Source organism: Trachemys scripta, chromosome 11 (assembly GCF_013100865.1).
Source record: "Trachemys scripta elegans isolate TJP31775 chromosome 11, CAS_Tse_1.0, whole genome shotgun sequence".
Classification (NCBI taxonomy): Eukaryota; Metazoa; Chordata; order Testudines; family Emydidae; genus Trachemys; species Trachemys scripta.
Genome location: NC_048308.1, coordinates 17,729,188 through 17,748,549, shown reverse-complemented (window position 1 = coordinate 17,748,549; position 19,362 = coordinate 17,729,188). Strand labels below are relative to the sequence as shown.

The 19,362-nt window shown below is 42.3% G+C and overlaps 1 protein-coding gene across 2 annotated transcripts in view; it reads right to left on the bottom strand.

Moving 5' to 3' along the window:
* Positions 1-19,362, bottom strand: part of THSD7B (thrombospondin type 1 domain containing 7B) — a 491,576-nt gene that overhangs the window by 302,342 nt on the left and 169,872 nt on the right. The window lies entirely within an intron of this gene.

The window sequence follows — 19,362 nt, the reverse complement described above, 5'->3', positions numbered from 1 at the left end:
CATTTGCACATAGTTTTTTCAGTGTAAAATAAATATAAATCTGATTAAAGGAATAGCAGTCTAAAAGAAAAAAATTCAAAAGTCAGGTTAGACAAAAGAATAAACATTCTTAATAGGGGCAATTAGACAATGGAATGAACTACATGGTAAGGCAGGTAAATCATCAGAGATGTCAAAAACCAGGATAGATTAAAAAAAAAAATCTAGAAAAATAAGATCCTGCTCTTTGCTCGAGGCTGAAGTGGAGGAACTGACTTTTCTAACCTTATGTACCATTGTATGTACTATAAGCCAGGTTTTGCAAGGTGCTTCATTTGGGAGCAGAGGATGTTCAACAGCTAACAGAAAATGATCAGCACCTCACAAGCATTGAACTTTAAATTACTCTGGAGAGAATACATTTAATAGGTACTGCAACTGCAAGGTACCATAGCTGACCCATGACGCACATAGACCAAAAGGAAACTTATTATGAAATTTTGTAACTGCATATGCAAACACATCAGAATTGTTAAGCGTAGTTATGTGAATCTTATCTAATGATTACTTTTTTAAAAAAGACAAAATGTTGCTGTTTCAGCTTTGTTTCATAGAAAAAAATTATACGGAATAACTGATATCAAGTTTATACTGTATGAAATTACTGGCACCTGGGGGAAAAAGAAATCTGGACTGAATTTGCTATGCTAAAAAAAGAATACAGCCAACCTGACATGAGAGCTTAGTTATTAATATCATTCCTTACCTTAGAAAGTTTCCAATATCCAGTCACAACACTATTTCACTGGGCAATATATTATGAATATAATGTGCACTTGAAAATACACTGCAACTGTCCTAGAGTTTTAAGAGACCTGGCTGATGAACTTGCTGGACAGTTAATGGTGATTTTCAGTAACTCTTGGTGCACTTTTTAAAAAGGGTAAATGGGATGAACCAGATAATTATAGGCCTTTCAGACCTATGATCAATCCAGGGCAAGATGTTGAAGAGACAGACACAGGACTCGCTTAATAGAGAATGAAAGGAGAATAATGTACTTAGTGCAAATTAGCATGAGATTATGGAAAAATAGATCCTTCAAACGAAGGAAGATTTTTCTGATGAGATTACAAGTTTGGTTCATAAAGGTAATAGTGTTGATGTAATATACTTAGAGTTCTGTAAGGCATTTTGACTTGGTATTGCATGATATTTTGATTAAAACAACCTAGAAAGAGGTAAAATTAACATGGTTCATGTCACACTGTCAGGAGTGACTCACAACCATGTGTACTTACCTCAGGGCAGGCTACCAAAAGCACCCCAAATGAGTGATATGTTCTATAATTAGATTTAACCAAGCCAGCAACCAATGTGAATTCCTGGATCACTATAAAAGTCTTACCATGGAACGACAGACAGTCCCCTTAGACTTTCCAGTCTATCTTGCCAGCCAGGCAAACTGGACTTAGTGATAAATGGCCACTAACACCAAAAATCACAACATAGAATGCTTCCAATCCCAAGGAATTAGTCACTTACTTCAGATCAATTGGTGCCCTAGATCCTACACCAAAGACAAGGCCTGCAGCCAACCCTGGAATAAACTATTCAAAGGTTTGTTAACTTTCTTATTTCTTTTTCCTTGTTATTTACGGGCTAAAGCAAGCAAACACACACAAATGAGCTGCAATCTAAATCTTAAACGTGACAGAGTTGTAGTGATCTGTCAATTCAAAGGGTCTTTCAGGGAGTACCCAGGAGGTAGCCCCTGGGGATCTCTGACTTCAGTTTGGTGTCTCTGGCCCTGTGAGAGTTCAAACAGCCAACAGATGAAATATTATCCTGGGTCTGTGTTTTATTTCCTTCATTCAGCCTCCATGCCCACAAGACGAGCTTTCTTGCACATAAGATTGGTTAATGGAAATGCTTTGTATTGTGATATTCCTTGATAGACTATCTGATTTTGATAGTTCTTCTGGACCGGGGGGGTGGGGAAGGGGGAAAACACACTTCCCATCTGGAGTCACAAGTTTAGAGCAAACATTTTCAAAGTTATAAAGCAAACCTTACATATTTCCTTATAGCATGGAATACAGACATTACAAATAAGATTAATGCATGCAGCAACCAGGAGCAGTACCAGGGCTTTTGCCGCCCTTGGCAGCGGGGGTCCTTCCGCTCCGCCTCTTCGAGGCACTTCAGCAGCGGGTCCCGGAGTGAGTGAAGGACCTGCCGCTGAATTTCCGCCGAAGACCTGGAGTGGAAGGACCCCTCGCCACCGAATTTCCGCCGAGGGCGGCAAAATGCCGCCCCCCAAATCTTGCCGCCCTAGGCGACCGCCAAGGGTCGCCTAGTGGAAGCGCCGGCTCTGGCAGCAACTTACAAACATTCTAGAGAGTCTAAACACCAAATACATTCTTATGAGAATGACACACTAACATAATTGAATGGTCTGGTCTCCAGCCATGAGTTTGTCAGTTCTTAGCTAATGCCTGCAGCCTTGGCAAGAGCTGACGACATCTGGCCTGCCAGCACCACAAGCCCACATTACAAACTGGCTAATTGATAAGTCTCAAACTGTAATTGTAAAGGGAGGGAAATAGTCACCAAGCAGGTGTGTTTTCAGCAGGGCCCAGCAGGGATTAGTTCTTGGCCCTATACTATTTAGCATTATCAATGATCTGGAAGAAAACATAAAAAACAACACAAATAGAGTTTGCAGATGACACAAAAAAATGGGTGAGTGGTAAGTAATGAAGAGAACAGGTCATGGATTCCAAGGAATCTGGATAGCTTGGTAAACTGTAAGCAAGCAAGCAACATGCATTTTAATACAGCTAAATGTATACATCTAGGAACAAATAATGTGTCTAGGGTGACCAGATAGCAAGTGTGAAAATCGGGACAGGGGGTGGGGGATAATAGGTGCCTATATCAGACAAAGCCTCAAATATCGGGACTGTCCCTATAAAATTGGGACATCTGGTCACTCTATATGTAAGATCATAATTACAGAATGAGAAACTCTATCCTGGGAAGCAGTGAATCTGAAAAGTTTGGGGAGCATGGTGGATAATCTGGCAAACATGAGCTCTCAGTGTAACAGTGTATCCGAAAGAGCTGACAGGATCCTAGGATACATAAACAGCCATGGGAATCTTGAGTAGGAGAAGAGAGGTTATGTTACCTCTATTTGGCTGTGGTTCGCCTGCTGCTGGAATCCTGTGTCAGTTTTGGTGCCCACCATTTAAAAGAAGGATATTGATAAACTGAAAACGATTGATAGAAGAGCCATGAGAATGATTAAAGGATTAGAAAACATACAGCATAGCAATAGAATCAAGGAGCTTACTCTATTTGGCTTAACAAAGAAAAGGTTAAGGGGTGGCTTGACTACAGTTTATTAAATAATTGTTATCCATGTAGATACTTATAATGGGCTTTTCAATCTAATAATCTAATTTTTTCAAACCCATCAGAAAAAGGGTATTACACAAGCCAATGGTTGGAAGTTGAAACTGACAAATTCAGAATACAAAGAAGACATTTTTTTAAACAGTGACAGTAATTAACCTTTGGAACAATTTGCCGAGGGTTTTGGTGGATTCTCCATTACTGACAGCTTTTAAATCAAGATTGGATAGTCTTCTAAAAGATATGCTCTAGGAGTTCTTTTGTGGAAGTTTTATGTCCTGTGTTATACAGGAGGTCAGACTAGATAACAGAGTGGTCCCTTCTGGCCTTAGAATCTATCAATCTATTCCTATAGGATTTTTTAGAGCCAGAAGATGACTTGCGATAATAGATGGATTTATAATAATACATGGAACTTCAGAATACTATGTTAATTTTTGTTTTATCAATGTTAAAATCTGTCATATGGTTACAAGTCTAAAAAATGAGACTTAAATGCAATTATATTATAATGTAATTCAATCAAAAATGCAAATGCACACTCAGCATAGCATTGCAAAGTAGGCTATTTTTCAACTTTTTTTTTAAATAGAGATCATTAAGAAACTGCAAAAAAGGAAGCCTCATAAAACAGACTCAGGTGCAGGCAGTATTCCCTGAGTGAAGACCTATCTTGTGACGAGCTTTGTATTTCTGTTGACTTTTTTGATTACGCTTAGGTCTGGAGGCATAGTCCAGGCTCAGCTGCACAATCCTGACTAGCAGCCGAACACTGAAATCTATACTGAGAGCAAAACTCCCGATAAATTAATAGCCATTTTGTCTGAGCACGAAGTAGAGGCACATATCTGAGCTGAACAGAGGATTAGGAGAGAACACAATACATTCCACATTCTGTCCCTAAACATTATTGCTACCCCTTCTCCCCAGAGCTAAAGCAAGTTGCTCTGATGCAAATCCTGCCAAGACTATGGTTTCCTCTAATAGGGAAGTACTTGGGGGGCGGGGGGCGTGAGATGGAACTGCTTGTTAACTTCCTAGTGCTAGCATGCAAACTTCTTGTAGGTGTGAAAGTTATAATGTTTCATAAATATAATATTTAACTATTTGTGCCCTGACTTAAGTAAAATTATTAAAATGCTAGCTTTAGTAAACCTCACAAGATACCTGTATTGCATTATGAAAATATAGAACACTAAGCATTGTAATACAGATAAGCATGTAATTTCTGACATCTTAGATCAAAGGAAAGGTTTTAGGTTTGAGGTTTTTTTGGGTTCCCTGTACCCTCAGACTTCAATCCTTCTCCTTCCACTGTGCATAATCAGTAAAGATAATTCACCCCAAAGTCCCAGACAGTATTTGTCCTCTGTAGTACCAACAACAGCCCATCTCCACCACCCAGCTTTTAAAAGCCAATTATACTTTTAACAAGGAATTAAATGCCCATGTGCTGATGGTGCCTCCTGCATATGGATCTAAGGAGAATGATCCCAAGCATGTTGCTACATGCGTATATATGGCTGTAGAAAAGACTGGAGCAGGCAAGCTTGTGGACAAGTGCAATCGTGTTTTCAAGGTAACCACAAATTGCTAAAACAAAATTAAATTTTACTTGTGGCAAAATTGTGTTCCTAGTCGAAACATGTTAGCATGTTTTTAACATATTTTCACAGTGTAGACAATTGGCAATTTCAGCAAAGAGGTAAAAAAAAAAAATCAGATACAGGGATTCAACTAGACCAGCTGTTCTCAAACTGTGGTTTGGGACCCCAAAGTGGGTCATGACTTTGTTTTAATGGGGTCGCCAGGGCTGGCTAAGACTTGCTGGGACTCGGGCTTCAACCCCACTGCCCAGAGCTGAAGCCGAAGCCTGAAGGATTCAGCCCTGGGTGGCAGGGCTCAGGTTACAGCCCCCCTGACTGGGACTGAAGCCCTTGGGCTTCAGCTTTGACCCCTTCCCAGTTCAGGGCAGTAGGGCTCGGGCTTTGGCTCCCCGACCCGGGGCAATGAGAATCAAGCAGACTCAGGCTTCAATCCCCCCTCCTGAAGTCATGGAGTAATTTTTGTTGCCATTGGGGGGTTGCGGTGCAGTGAAGTTTGAGAACTCCTAGGCTAGACCCCCAGTCCCCACCCAGTTCAAGTTTAGGTACACTGATGGGGCAATGCGGGAAAGCATTTTGCCACTGCCCCACTATTCCTGCTTTATGGATAGCTAGAGGACCTCTGCAGAGCTACAATTTGACATAATTTATAAGCAAAAATGTAAATACATTAAATATTGTAAATTACACTAAAACGTAAATATTTTTGTTCAAGAGAACAAAGCATCACAACCCCTTACTTTTAGGTGCCTTGCCACCCCGGGGAAACCACAACCTCCACGTTAGAGGCCTAAGCTCCATATATAATGCCTGGAGACAATTAGATGCCTAAGAATGGGATCTGCAAAAGGCATCACATTGAGTGGGGAGCCAGCTAATCTAGCCAGTAGGAAATGCTGAAGAGATGGCTATTGACTAAGCCCTGCCTCTCAAGGAGAGTTAGGCACCTAACTCTGGGCCGGGGAGAGGTGCCTATCTTTGCTTGGGATTCTCAGCCAGAAACCTGATATTCAGCTTCCTGAAATTAAGTTGCAAAGCTGTTTCTGGCAAAAACACACACGCAAGGGAGGTGCACCATCCTTACAACTTCTAGCCCAGTCTCTAGGGCATTCATCTGGGATGCGGGAGACCCAGGTTACAGTGAATATATAACTACTGATACCCAATGGAAGAGCTCTAATAGCAGTGAGAGAGCATTGTCCCAGAATATACCATAGCCCAGGGATTAGACTCACCTCTGTGGGGGAGGGGGAGAGATCCAATTTCAAATACCTTTGCAACAGCAAGCTAAGGGAGGAATGGAATCCAGGTCTCCCACATGCTCTAACCCTAATCTCTGGGAAGTTACCTTTGCCTCCTCCTCCCCCCATTTTGTGGGGGGTTAGGTGTGCTCTGAGCAAGACCCAAAAGCAAGATAGGTGGGGAATGCCTAGTTTGAGGATCCTGTTGTGGCTTAGGCATGAGCTAGGTGCCTGGGCACCTAGGCAGAGGTGGCTGCGTGCATGTTCACTGACAAAAACTTAGGCAAATCGGAAATGTTAACCATGGAAATTTAGATGGCTACAGAGTTAGGCAGCAGGTAAGTGGGGATTTTGAAAGTCTCTGGGTGAAGATGTGGGGAGGGAGAGAGAGGAGAGAACAGGTTATGTCATGGTAAGGGTTTACCAAATCAGGACAAGGACATGGATGAGGTACTTCTAGAACAAACAAATGTCCAACACACGGGACCTGGTAGTGTAATGGAGGACTTTAACTACCCAGACATCTGTTAGAAAAGCAATATGGCAAAACATGAAACATGCAATAAGTTCCTGTAATGTATTGGGGACAACTTTTTATTTCAGAAAGTGGAGGAAGTACCATGGGGACAGCTATTTTAGACTTGATTCTGATCAACAGGAAAGAATTGGTTGCAAATCTGAAGATGGAAGGCAATTTGGCTCAAAGTGACTATGAAAGGATAGATTTTGTGATTCTAAAGAAAGGAAGGAAAAGAGTAGCAGAATAAGAGCAACAAACTTCAAAAGAGCAGACTTTAACAAGCTCAGAGAACTGGTAGGAAAGGTCCAATAGAAAGAAAATCTAAGGGATAAAAGAGAACTGGGAGGTTCTCAATGAGAAAATATTAAAGGGGCAACAGCAAAGTATCCCAATACAAAGGAAAGATAGGAAGACTAGCAAGAGGCCAATATGGCTCCATCATGAGCCCTTTAATCACCTGAAAAATCAAAAAGCAATCCTAGAAAAAGTGGAAACATGAACATATTGCTAAGGATGAGTACAAAAGAATAGTGCAAGTAACTAGGGACAAAATCAGAAATGCAAAGGTACAAAATGAGTTACACCTAGCAAGGAACATAAAAGGCAATAAGAAAAGGTTCTTTAAATGCATTAAGTTAGGAGCAAGAGAAAGACATAGGAAAGCAAAAGTCCTCTACTTAGTGGGAAGGAGAGCTAATAACAGATAACGTCAGGAAGACTGAGGTGTTTAATGCCTATTTTGCTTTAGTCTTCACAAAAAAAAGAATTGTGACCAGATACTTAGCACAATTAACATTAACCACACAAAGGAAAGAATGCAACCAGAATAGGAAAAGAACAGGTTGCAGAATATTTAGATAAACATTTAGATGAGTTCAAGTTGACAATTTCAGAACAGTTAGCAATTATCTCTGAAAATTTATGGAGGATGGGTGAGGGCCCAGAGGACTGGAGAAGGGCAAACATTGTACCTATCTTTAAAAAGGGAACAAAGAGGACCTAGAGAATTATAGACAAGCCAGCCTAATGTAGATACCTGGAAAGATACTGGAAAAAATTATTAAATGATCTATTTGTAGGCACCTAGAGGATAAGGTGATAAGTAAGGCTGCGTGTCTGTCACAGAGGTCACATAAGTCACGGATTCCGTGACTTTTGCAGCGGCCTGCATGGCTGGCTCTGGGGCTGCCTCAGCAGATCAGGCAGCCCCTGGGCCAGCAGCACCAGCCACTGCTGGAGCAGTTTGGGTGTAGGAGGGGGCTCAGGTGGTTGGAGTGCGGGGCGGTGCTTACCTCGGGGAGGAGGGGGTTCCGCGTGCTGCCCGCGCTTGCAGGCGCAGCTCCCACTGGCTCCAGTTCCCAACCAATCGGAGCTGCAGAGCCGGAGCTCATGGCGGGGGCAGAGCGCAGAGCCCCCCTGGCCTTCACTCCCCCAGAAGCTGCAGGGACACATGGAGCTGGGTATTGAGCCGGCCCGCCCCGCCAACCCCCCCCCCCCCCCCCCCCCCCAGCACCAGCAGGGGTCCCAGGCTGCTGCCCGGTCCCCCTCCCCCAGCACCAGCAGGGTTCCCGGGCCGCACGCCAATGGCACACACCAGCACCAGCGGGGATCCCGGGCCACCCCCCCAGCACCCCGGCACCTTCAGACCGCCTCCTTAGAGAACCCCGGCCTCCCGGTCCAAGTTTTAGTTAGGAGTATATAGTACAAGTCATGGACAAGTCACGGGCTGTGAATTTTTGTTTACTGCCCATGACCGGTCCATGACTTTTACTAAAAATACCTATGATTAAAACATAGCCTTAGTGATAAGTAATAGCCAACATGGGTTTGTCAAGAAAAAATCATGCCAAACCAAATCTGATTTCCTTCTTTGACAGGATTATTGGCCTACTGGATGGGGTGATGCTGTAGACATGATGTTTTTATTTCAGTAAGGTTTTTTTACATAGTCCCATGTGACAGTCTCATAAGCAAACCAGAGAAATGTGGTCTAGATTAAATTACTGTAAAGTGGATGCAAAATTGGCTGAAAGACAGTACATAAACAGTAGTTATCAATAGCCTGCTGTCAATCTGGGGGGATCTGTCTAGTGGGGTCCTGTAGGGTTCTGTCCTGGATCCAATACTATTCAATCAGTGGCGGCTCCAGGCACCAGCGCTCCAAGCGTGTGCCTGTGGCGGCAAGCCGCGGGGGGTGCCCTGCCGGTCCCTGCGAGGGCGGCAGTCAGGCAGCCTTCAGCGGCATGCCTGCGGGAGGTCCGCTGGTCCCGTGGCTTTGGCGTACCCGCCGCCGAATTGCCGCCGAACCTCCCACAGGCATGCCAGCAAATCCGCGGGACTGGGGACCTCCCGCTGGCACGCCGCCGAAGGCAGTCTGCCTGCCGTGTTTGGGGCAGCAAAAAAGCTAGAGCCACCCTTGTATTCAATAATTTCATTAATGACTTGGATAATGGGGAGGAGAGTATGCCCATAAAACTTGCAGCTGACACCAACCTTAAAGGGGATTGCTAGCTCTTTGGAGGAAAGGATTTGGGGGCTATAGTGGATCACAAATGGAATGTTAGTCAACAATGGGATGCAGTTGCTAAAAAGCTAACATTCTGGAGTCAGTAACAAGAATGTCATATATAAGGCATGGGAGGTAATTTTCCCCCTCTACTCAGCACTGGAGAATCCTCAGCTGGAATACTGAGGCCCACACTTTTAGAAAGACATGGAAAAAAATGGACAGGGACCAGAGGAGAGCAGCAAGTATAAAAGGTTTAAAAAACCTGGCCAAGGAGGAAAGGTTAAAAAAGCTGGTTACGTTTGGTTTTGAGAAAAGAAGACTGAGTGGCGGACCTGATAACAGTCTTCAAATGTTAAGGGCTGGTATAAAGACAAGAGGGGCTTAATTTGCAGCAAGAAAGATTTAGGTTAGATATTAGGAAAATCTTTCTAACTATAAAAGGATAGTTAAGCACTGGAATAGGCTTTAAGGGAGGTTATGAAATCTCTATCATTGGAGATTTTTAAGAACAGGTTGGACAAACATCTGTCAGGGATGGTCTGGTGTAGCTGATCCTCTCTCAGTCCAGGGGGCTGGACGGATGACCTCTCGAGATCCCTTCCAGGCATATATTTCTATGATTCTAAATATTGGATTTAAGTGCCAGGCACCTAACTCTTTTTAAGGATGTAGCCCTTAGAAAACTAAGTCTTCTTTTCAAGAGTGACAAATACTTCAGAGACTAATTCCCATTGACTTCCAATGGCACTTAGGCACCTAAGTCACTTTTGGAAAAGGGACTAAGGCACTTCTGAAAATTTTACTCCTTCTGCCTGTATTTTCCACAATTAGATTCAGTTGTTGAACAGAGGCGCATAAATATTCTGAATAGGAAAAAGCTGCATTAAACTATATGATAAAGTTAAAATATGGCATATATTTCTAAGAGAACTATATAAGCATATGCTAACAGATGACAAATAGCTTTTTAAAAGGATTTTTTAAATCAAATCACATATAATGATCCACTGGCACTTTAAATATACATTCTTGAAATTTCTTGTAAAATATTCCACACCAAATCCCCAAAATTATCTAAATATAAAACAAACCAACTGAAGAGTTAGATGCTGCCCTCATTTTAACAGTAATAGGCAGTCATATAATTTAAGTATTATTGCATTGAATAGATTTATGAAATGTTGATCATTGAGGTGTAATTACTAAAATAATAAGAAGAAGAACGCAGCTTTTTGATGACTTGATTATATTATCATATAGCAGTTTTATATGCCTAAGCAGTTTTAATAGATTCAATAAGATGTGTTTTGTTTAGTGCATATTTTTAAGCAGGTGTTAATTTATTAGCTCAAGTATAATATTCAGGCTTCAACTTAGTTCATCTTTTTAATTAAATTATTCATTTCACTGGATTAGTTTAAATGATACTCTGAAGCATATCACACCATCGCTGTAAGACTTTTCTTTGGGATGAAAGATTTTCAGAGTTTAATTAGTGTGATGTACACAGCAACGTTTACGGTTTTTAGAGCTATACATCAAAGTAGCCTAAAAAACCAGAAAGGAATGTTGGGTATAAAGGAGGGATGGCCAAAGTGCACTTGCCAAATCGCATCATTAGAATGAGTTTACACAATACTGCAGAAGAATTGTTCTTCTCTGTAGTTTTTTGCTCAACAGCTAATCCATAAAATAGCTGCAACTTGAACAACAATCACCCTGACTGGATAGAAGGAGAAGAAGCCTGAGCACAAGTTGAGATAGTACAATTTTACATCAAATGCGAATTTAGGATAAAGAATTACTAAAAAAGACAGTCAAGCAAGACACAGCAGTAATGAGACTGTCACTGACCACAGCCTCCAACTGCAATGATTCTGTGGTACACATGCCAGAAAATTTGCTTTATGCCAGAGATGGGGGGGGGAGGAAGCTAAGTAAGTGTAAGAAAATCAGATGCGGGACTCATTAATATGGATTCGCTGCACCTCCTGATAATCTCTTTTTGGACACGAGAGTAAACTAATCCACAACGCTTCATTGCTCAGCCAAATTTCCTGCTGTATAGCTTAACGAAGTGGAAGGATGCAGATATTTGCACTCAATAGTGTGCTCTGTAGTTAGTAGTTAATTATTTTTAGGCGCTTTCTCCATAAATAAATTTAATATCAACTAGAAGTATTGAAGAATATGAACACTAATAAACGTTATTAGAAACCCCATAAAATGATGACACCAAAAAGGAAGCATTCTGGAATGATATGTTAGTTGTCCTGGCCTTAGATAGAAGGCCACCCACAATTAAAGCTAAAGAACAAATAAAGTGAACTTTATGTGAGAGAAATCAGCCTATGAAAAGTGGGAAATCTCCATCCATTGCTACATAATGAAAAAACAGTTTACAGTTTAACAGTTTAAGCAAAGAAATTATTTTATTACATAGCAATTTATACTAGCAATAAAGGATATCAAAGTGGTCCTTTATACAGTAGTTGAACGTCCATGGATTATATTGGCAAGAGGGGCTCAACTCAGATAACTAATTTGCTTATTAACTTCTAGTCTGACTGATTTTCATTGTAGGTAAATAATTCAATTTCTCATCATAGCTGTCAGCAAAAGAAGTATAAGTCTCAACAAGCAACATATAGATGCCATACTGGGATAGTCCATGTATACAAGGCCTTTTCCTACCAAACAACACCCTTAATATATAAATTGTAGAGTAAACAATATTACATACCCAGCCAGAAAACTAATGGGAGGTAAAGCAATAAAGAAAGAAGCTGAGAACAAGATGAAAAGAGGTAAGCAAAATTCCCACAAGAGACACTTGAGAGTCAACAAACGATTCCTTAATATAAGGGAAATTCACAGAAATGAAACTCAGCAACAACAAGAAATGATAAATGCTCTAGGGAAATATGTAATTGGTGTATGTGTTACATTAAGTTAATCATATTCAGAAAGGCTGCGTCCAGGGCCGGCTCCAGGCACCAGCGTAGCAAGCAGGTGCCTGGGGCAGCCAATGAAGAGGGGGGGTGGCACGTCTGGCGGCAATTCGGTGGCGGGGCCGTCACTCCCTCTCGAAGCGAAGGACCTGCCGCCAAATTGCCATCGTGGAATGAAGCGGCGGTAGAGCTGCCACCGATCGCGACTTTTTTTTTTTTTTTTTTGCGCTGCTTGGGGCGGCAAAAACGCTACAGCCGGCCCTGGCTGTGTAAGACCTCAAGGTCTAGAATGCAGGCCTGCAGCACTACCAGGCAGCAGACATATCCAGACTGCCACCCAGCAACAACTGTAACCAGTTTCAGCTCCACTTCCCCTGACCCGCTGTGGAAACAGACCATAGGAAGTTCCATCACAGGGGTTTGACAGACAGCAGCCTTATACCTCTTAATTGGCTCCCTTCCTTATATAAACCCAAGGGGCATTCCAAGAAGCATCCAGGAAACAGTGCGGCTCTCCTGTAGTTGCCGTGACCATTCCTGCTCTTTGCTCCTGAATTCCTGACTCTGACCTCGACTTTACCACCTGACTCGCACTCGGTCTGGAATCTGACTACAAACTCCTGTTACTCCCAGCCTCGGGTTTGCTCCTGCTCTGGTCGTTGGCCTGGGCTGTCCTTATTGGGATCCTGACAGGCTGGATGGAATTTAGCTTTCTGAAGTATGAACTGGACCAATGTGGAGTCTAAGAGCAGGTCTACACTATGGGATTAAGGGCTTGTCTATACTTACGCGCTGGTTTGGCGGCAGGCAATCGAACTTCTGGGTTCGATTTATCGTGTCTTGTCTGGACGCAATAAATCGAACCCAGAAGTGCTCCCCATCGACTCCAGTAATCCTGCTCGGCGCGAGGAGTACGCGAAGTCGACGGGGGAGCCTGCCTGCCGCGTCTGGACCACGGTAAGTTCGAACTAAGGTACGTTGACTTCAGCTACGTTATTCACGTAGCTGAAGTTGCGTACCTTAGTTCGAATTGGGGGGTTAGTGTAGACCAGGCCTAAGTCAAACGTAGGTGGAGTTGCGTAACTTAGGTTGACTTTTTGCGGTGTCTACACCGCACTGGGTCAACAGGAGAAAGTCTCCCGTCAACTTACCTTACGCTTCTTGTTACAGTGGAGTACCGGAGTCAATAGAAGAGTGATCGACTTTTGATTTAGTGGGTCTTCAGCAAACCTGCTAAATCAACCCCGGAGGATCGATTGCTGTGCATCTATCCCCCATTAAGTGGAGACAAGCCCTAAGAATCTGCTAACATAAGCCAATGCTCTCAGCCTCACAGTAGTCCATCAAAATGCCTACTTGCCATCTGAAAAAATTTCTGTCCAAAAATGTAGACCAGTTCTAATCAATAAAGCACCATAAGTATTTATAATACAGCTCTTTTATACCACTCCAGCAATGGAAAAAAAGAGCCTTAAATCTTTTACACCTGTTTTATACTCCTAAGAGAATTCTCCAAGAATAATGGAACAATTGACTAAGCAGACAGGCTGATAAACTCTGCTCTGTTTGAGGGGACAGAGCCTGCCCCATGCCTACCTCCTCAGAAACTCCCCAAAGCCCTGCCACTCCATACCAGTATGCAGCAATAGAGAGCAAGAGGCACAGAGTCTCACTCACACACCCAGCTCCGGTCCCCCTGGCGGTCATGACGGATCCCCACCTAAGTTCCCCGTAAGCTGCATGGCCGCGCAGCAGCCTTCTTAGGGAGGTGCTCAGGGAACCCACCCAGGCACCCGCCGCGGCCTGGGGAGGGGCGCACCTCCCCTGGCCCCAACCTAGGCCAGACCAGACCGGACCCTGCTGTGGCTGGCACAGGACAGCTCAAGCCGCAGCCGGCGCACCACAGCACGGCTCGAACCCAGCCGCGGCCCGGAGCTCCTGGGGGAGGGGCGCCTATCCTGCAGCCCTAGTCCCGGAGCTGCCATGGTGGGGACAGGCGCCTTTCCCCACTCCAGCCCAGGTGCTGCTGTGGGGAGAGAGAGCTAGGGAGAGTCCTCTCTCCCCGCCATAGCCCCGGGGCACCCTCCTGCACCCCAATCCCCTCGTCCACGGTCACACATCACCTCCATATTGGTGCACATAACAAAATTCATTCCGCAAATGGGTGGGAAAAATTAGAGAACACTGCTCCCCAAGCAGGCAATCCCAGCCCCACCCCATTCCGGTGAGGATTTGTCTCCCTGCTGGCTGCTCAAACCAACATGCCTGCACTGCCGGGAAGGGGCACAGGACTGCTTTTGTGGCTTCCCTTTGTTTCCCTGTCAGAAGTCATCTTTCTGTAGGGAAGCAAATAAATCTGCAGGGACATGAATTCTGAGCATGCTCAGTGGCACAGAATTCCCCTGGGGGTCAAGGGGGAAGAGAGAGAGTGTGAGTGAGTGAATGAGTGTGTGTAACCCACACCCCTCCTGGGTGTGGTAATCTGTCCCATCTAGTGGCACTGAGACCACTTAGAGAGAGATTAATGAGTCGGCTCTACAGCTTTAGCTAACAGCCATATGGCTTTTAGCTCATGCATTTAGCTTCAGAGGTCCCAGGTTCGATCCCGCCCGCCAATTATTGGGGTCTGTCGGTATTACATGTGCAGTTCCTATTCATTAAATTAGGGTATGTCTTCATTGTGCAGTTAACCTGGTTTTAGCCCCAGACCACTACCACCACATAGAAAAACCTCTGATCTAGGTTTGGAGTCGCTTTAAAGCCTGGCTATTTAACATGGCAGAGTGTATAGGTGAGAACCTGGGCTCTGGCTTAACTCAGGCTGGAACGTGCCACTGTTTCACGGTAACTAGCTTTGAACACTACCCCTCTCCCTCAGTCCTTTCAAGGAATGCCCACTTAGGTCCCAGACCTCTAGCCTTTACCTGTGTCTGAGCAGAAACCCATGTCCCACTGCCTTCTAACTGGGGGTTTTCTGACTGCAGTCACCTTGTACTTCACTGTGATAATCCCAAGCAGGTCTGGCAAATATCCTGCTCCTTAATTTCTGTCCAAGACAATGATAGAATTTTTATCAGTGACCACACAGCTCTTACTAAGGAGAGTACTTTTATTTAGGGACAACAGCATGCAAAGAAAAGATTTAAAAAAAAATAAAAGGATCTGTAGCCCATCTGTCCTAAGGTGACCCTGGCATGTTCCAGTCTTTCCAGCTCTTCAGCAGGGTAGAGTCCTCCCTGGGACAAAAGGTCATTTCCATTTTTTGGATCAAAATCCTTCATCTCCCAGCCTCCTGACAACAGGTAAAACCACTTACTGTTCCCTCCCACAGGGGGCCCAAGCCTCAAAGGGCAGGGTATCTGCATAATCAGCTTTGGGATTTTGTATTAATCACTCCCAAGTGATTTTAATTCCTGAAGACCTTGACAGCCTTCCCCAACGAGACAGCATACCATCCATAGTTCACAGAGATATACATTACTTTTATAAAATTGAATACAATCATCTCAAGATTCACCTGCGTTAGTCATTCCTGTCTCAGAACCCACCCATTTTGTACAGAGAACACAAGCAAAAGCATTCCAGTGCCAAGAGTCCTTCAATGCCCATCCCACATTTCCCCCCAAAGGACAGATAAGTTCTCCCACAACTGACCAGAAAAGAATCCTAGAGTGTCTCAGCACAACGAACCATGGGGATATGGTTCCAGACACACACAGGCAAGTGCAAAAAAAAGTGACGACACAGAAATGTGGGTGGGGCTTTGCTGTGAAGATATTCACACCTGGGCTAACTGGGATGCCCAGACACGCATGTCAATCATGCAGGTTAACTCTGCAGTGAAGACTATAGAAGTTGGAGTGAGTGCAGACTTGTGGATCTGCCACAGGTGCGAGTTCCAAAAACCTACAACATAATGAAAAAAGTCCTTCTTAGTTCTCCTGTATAGGTCATAGAAGTGAAGGAACTCAACTAATATAGAACACAAGAATGGCCATAATGGGTCAGACCAAAGGTCCATCTAGCCCAGCATCCTGCCTTCCGACAGTGCCCAATGCCGGAGGGAATGAACAGAACAGGTAATCATCAAGTGATCCATCCCATCACCCATTCACAGCTTTTGGCAAACAGAGGCTAGGGACACCATTCCTGCCCATCCTGGCTAATAGCCATTGATGGACCTATCCCCCATGAGCTTATCTAGTTCTTTTTTGAACTCTGTTATATCTCATTATCTTTCACTAACATGAGAAAATTAAAAGGACACTGGAAATTTTTAATACAACATAAACAAATAGATTTCACAGAATGTCTCAAACTGTCTAACACACTACAGTAATAATGATGTAAGAGCAGTTACTAAATTAAATCAATCCAATAGAAAAAAAATCTATAGATCATTTTATTTACCAGCTTTTATCTGACAGAAAAAGTCCATATTGCTTAGCTAATTCAGTTACCACCAAGTAGTATAACACAGTAATTGTAGCTTGTAATCTGAATTGCTTTTCATGCCTACAGACTAAAAATTATGCAATAATTATGCTCGCAAGGACACAATGACATTTGCTCTTACACTCTGACATGCAGGGCTCATGAACATCAGAAAAAACAAGCTATTTAGATAATGAGTCTATATTAGGAATAAATTGTTTCAGTACTAAATATCAACCCGAAAATGTGCACTTTAATAAGGGTTGCTTAATAAGCATGTTATTGCTTAATAAGGATGGCTATTATAATTATGATTTGTTTATTATGACATTTAGCTGAGTTGCCATCCATTCACCATCTGAGAGATCATTCAACAATGAATATCTCTCAAAGTTTGTCCCCATGGCTATATACTCATTTATGAACTCAGGGACAAAATTAGCAATTAATTAAATATTTATGTTAGTAATTTCAACAGATATTGTCCAAGTCACATTTAATATATAAAATAATGAAAGAACCTTGAAGAAAATGAATGGGCAATTACTCTAGAAGTCTTATTTTTCTTATGTTTGTTTTTATGTCTCTCTTTTGGCATAGATCATAACAGAAGGGTTCTATTTAGAAACCAAAAATATACTGAGGAGCATTTGTACATGGCTGAAATGATGTTTCTTTAAAAACAATGTATTAATCACAGTAGACAAAAACCACCAAATATAACATCAGCAAATCATGATTTTATTACTGCCAGACTGAAGAATTACTTCAGGCAGCTTCTATCATAACTCGTCAAGATCATCCATGTACTTGGATTGAATATTTGCAGTTGGCATAAATCCAGCATCTTTCCATGCGATCACATTTGAGTCTGAGATAATAGAAGACTAAAAGTTATTTTTATTTGTCTTCATGGATAGGTGCTGCTGACTCAAACAAAATGTCAGTTTTGTTTATAATATTTTTTTAAAAAATTATGAATTATTGATTACTAGTTGCAAGAAAAAAAAATCAGTTAAAGCTGGCTTCCTGGAAAACTCTACTAGAAATTTACTCATAAAATCCTCTTTATCTAGTGGAAACAATATGAGAAAGAGAGCGTAAATGAAGCTCACATATATATTCAATTCCCATTGAAATTTGTTTTAAAATTTGCATTTTTGGAACTGAGCCGAAATCAAGAAGCATTAGTCAAACCTCTGTGAGCTTTGGTAGTTTAGATAAGGAAACAGGGTCAAGTCACTGTGGATTTTATAGGATGCCTCTAATGATGTTTTGTAAAATTCAAACCCACTTGCTTGTCCAGTTTAGAGATGGAAGAAAGCAAAACCCCTCTGTTCAGACACCCTGGACTTTGGTGCTCTTTATTTTTAACATGCATGCAATTGTTATAAGTTTCCATGGACACTGAGGAAATAAGACAACGTGGATCGTGCCTCAAAGAGCACAGAGCTAGATTCCCCTTCCATGCCCCCCACACCTGCTTTGTGAAACTCTAGCAATACGAAGCTGGCAAATTCTGTAGATCCAGGTACACCAGCACAGCGGTTGTGTTAGGGGTATGTCTCAGGGAAGAGAGAGTGAGTGGAGAGTTGTTAGTGATGGATAACAGTGTGGGGAGGAGGGGAAAGGGGGGGGGGAAAAAGAGAGAGAGAAATTCAGTTTTAGACAAACTAAATTTGAGGAGGTGGCAGTACATCCAAGACCTGACATTGGAAAGACAAATCTCAGCTGAAATATTGCTTTTTCATCTTGGTTGTACTTAATTGTCTCAATTCTTTTGCTATTTATTATTAAAACAACAATTCGGCAAAAGATCTTCTACTATAATTTCTATGAAAGATGCTATAAAAATAAAATTGTATTGTATTTGTAGTGTGTCATACAGAGCATATAAAATTCCTCTAATTAATTTTAAATATGTGCAGCGCTATTTAAAAATTTCATGACACAGTATTAAGTAATTCAGAGTCTTAGTTATTCATCTTATTCTAGATTTGAATAAGGATGAAGTTTAGTGATTTACAGCAGTGCAGTAGTTTTTCCCCTCCAATTTTACAATTAAAGTCTTCACATTATTATCCACATGGGGACACACCATAGACACACAAGATGTTCTGCAGTAATGGATAAAGAACAGTGCTGCTTATGAAGATCCAGTGATTTATTAACCTCTTGGTACTGGGAGGCAGAATTTCTCAACACTAAGCACTAATGTAAACTGCATTAGCTTAGCTGTTGGATCATGTACCCCCATCAAGGAGACGGCCTAGGAAAACACACTCCCTCTCTACACTCCCTTGTTTTGAAAGCAGGAAAACACCTCCCATACAAAGCTGTTTCTACGATACCAATATAGCATTTTTTGATAGTGAATTAGGAGAAACTTTCTGTCTTGATAACTGACAATTAGAAAGACAGGTCACACTTTATAGTAAGGTTCAATTCCTAAATGTTTTCAACTGGTTAATAAATGATTAATGGGAGTCATCAGCATGCTACAGACATGAGTAGTGAGTGCTACAGACGGTTATCTACATCAGTAGAAGGTGTTATAGGTGGTTACAAGCAAGCTCTTACTTTCTCTAACAATCTATAAGAATTAATTAACCATTTATGAAAACACCTATTAATCCTGTATCAGCTAATTACAAATGCAACCTTTATACAAAGTCTGACCAAAAAAAAATATTTATCATTTTGC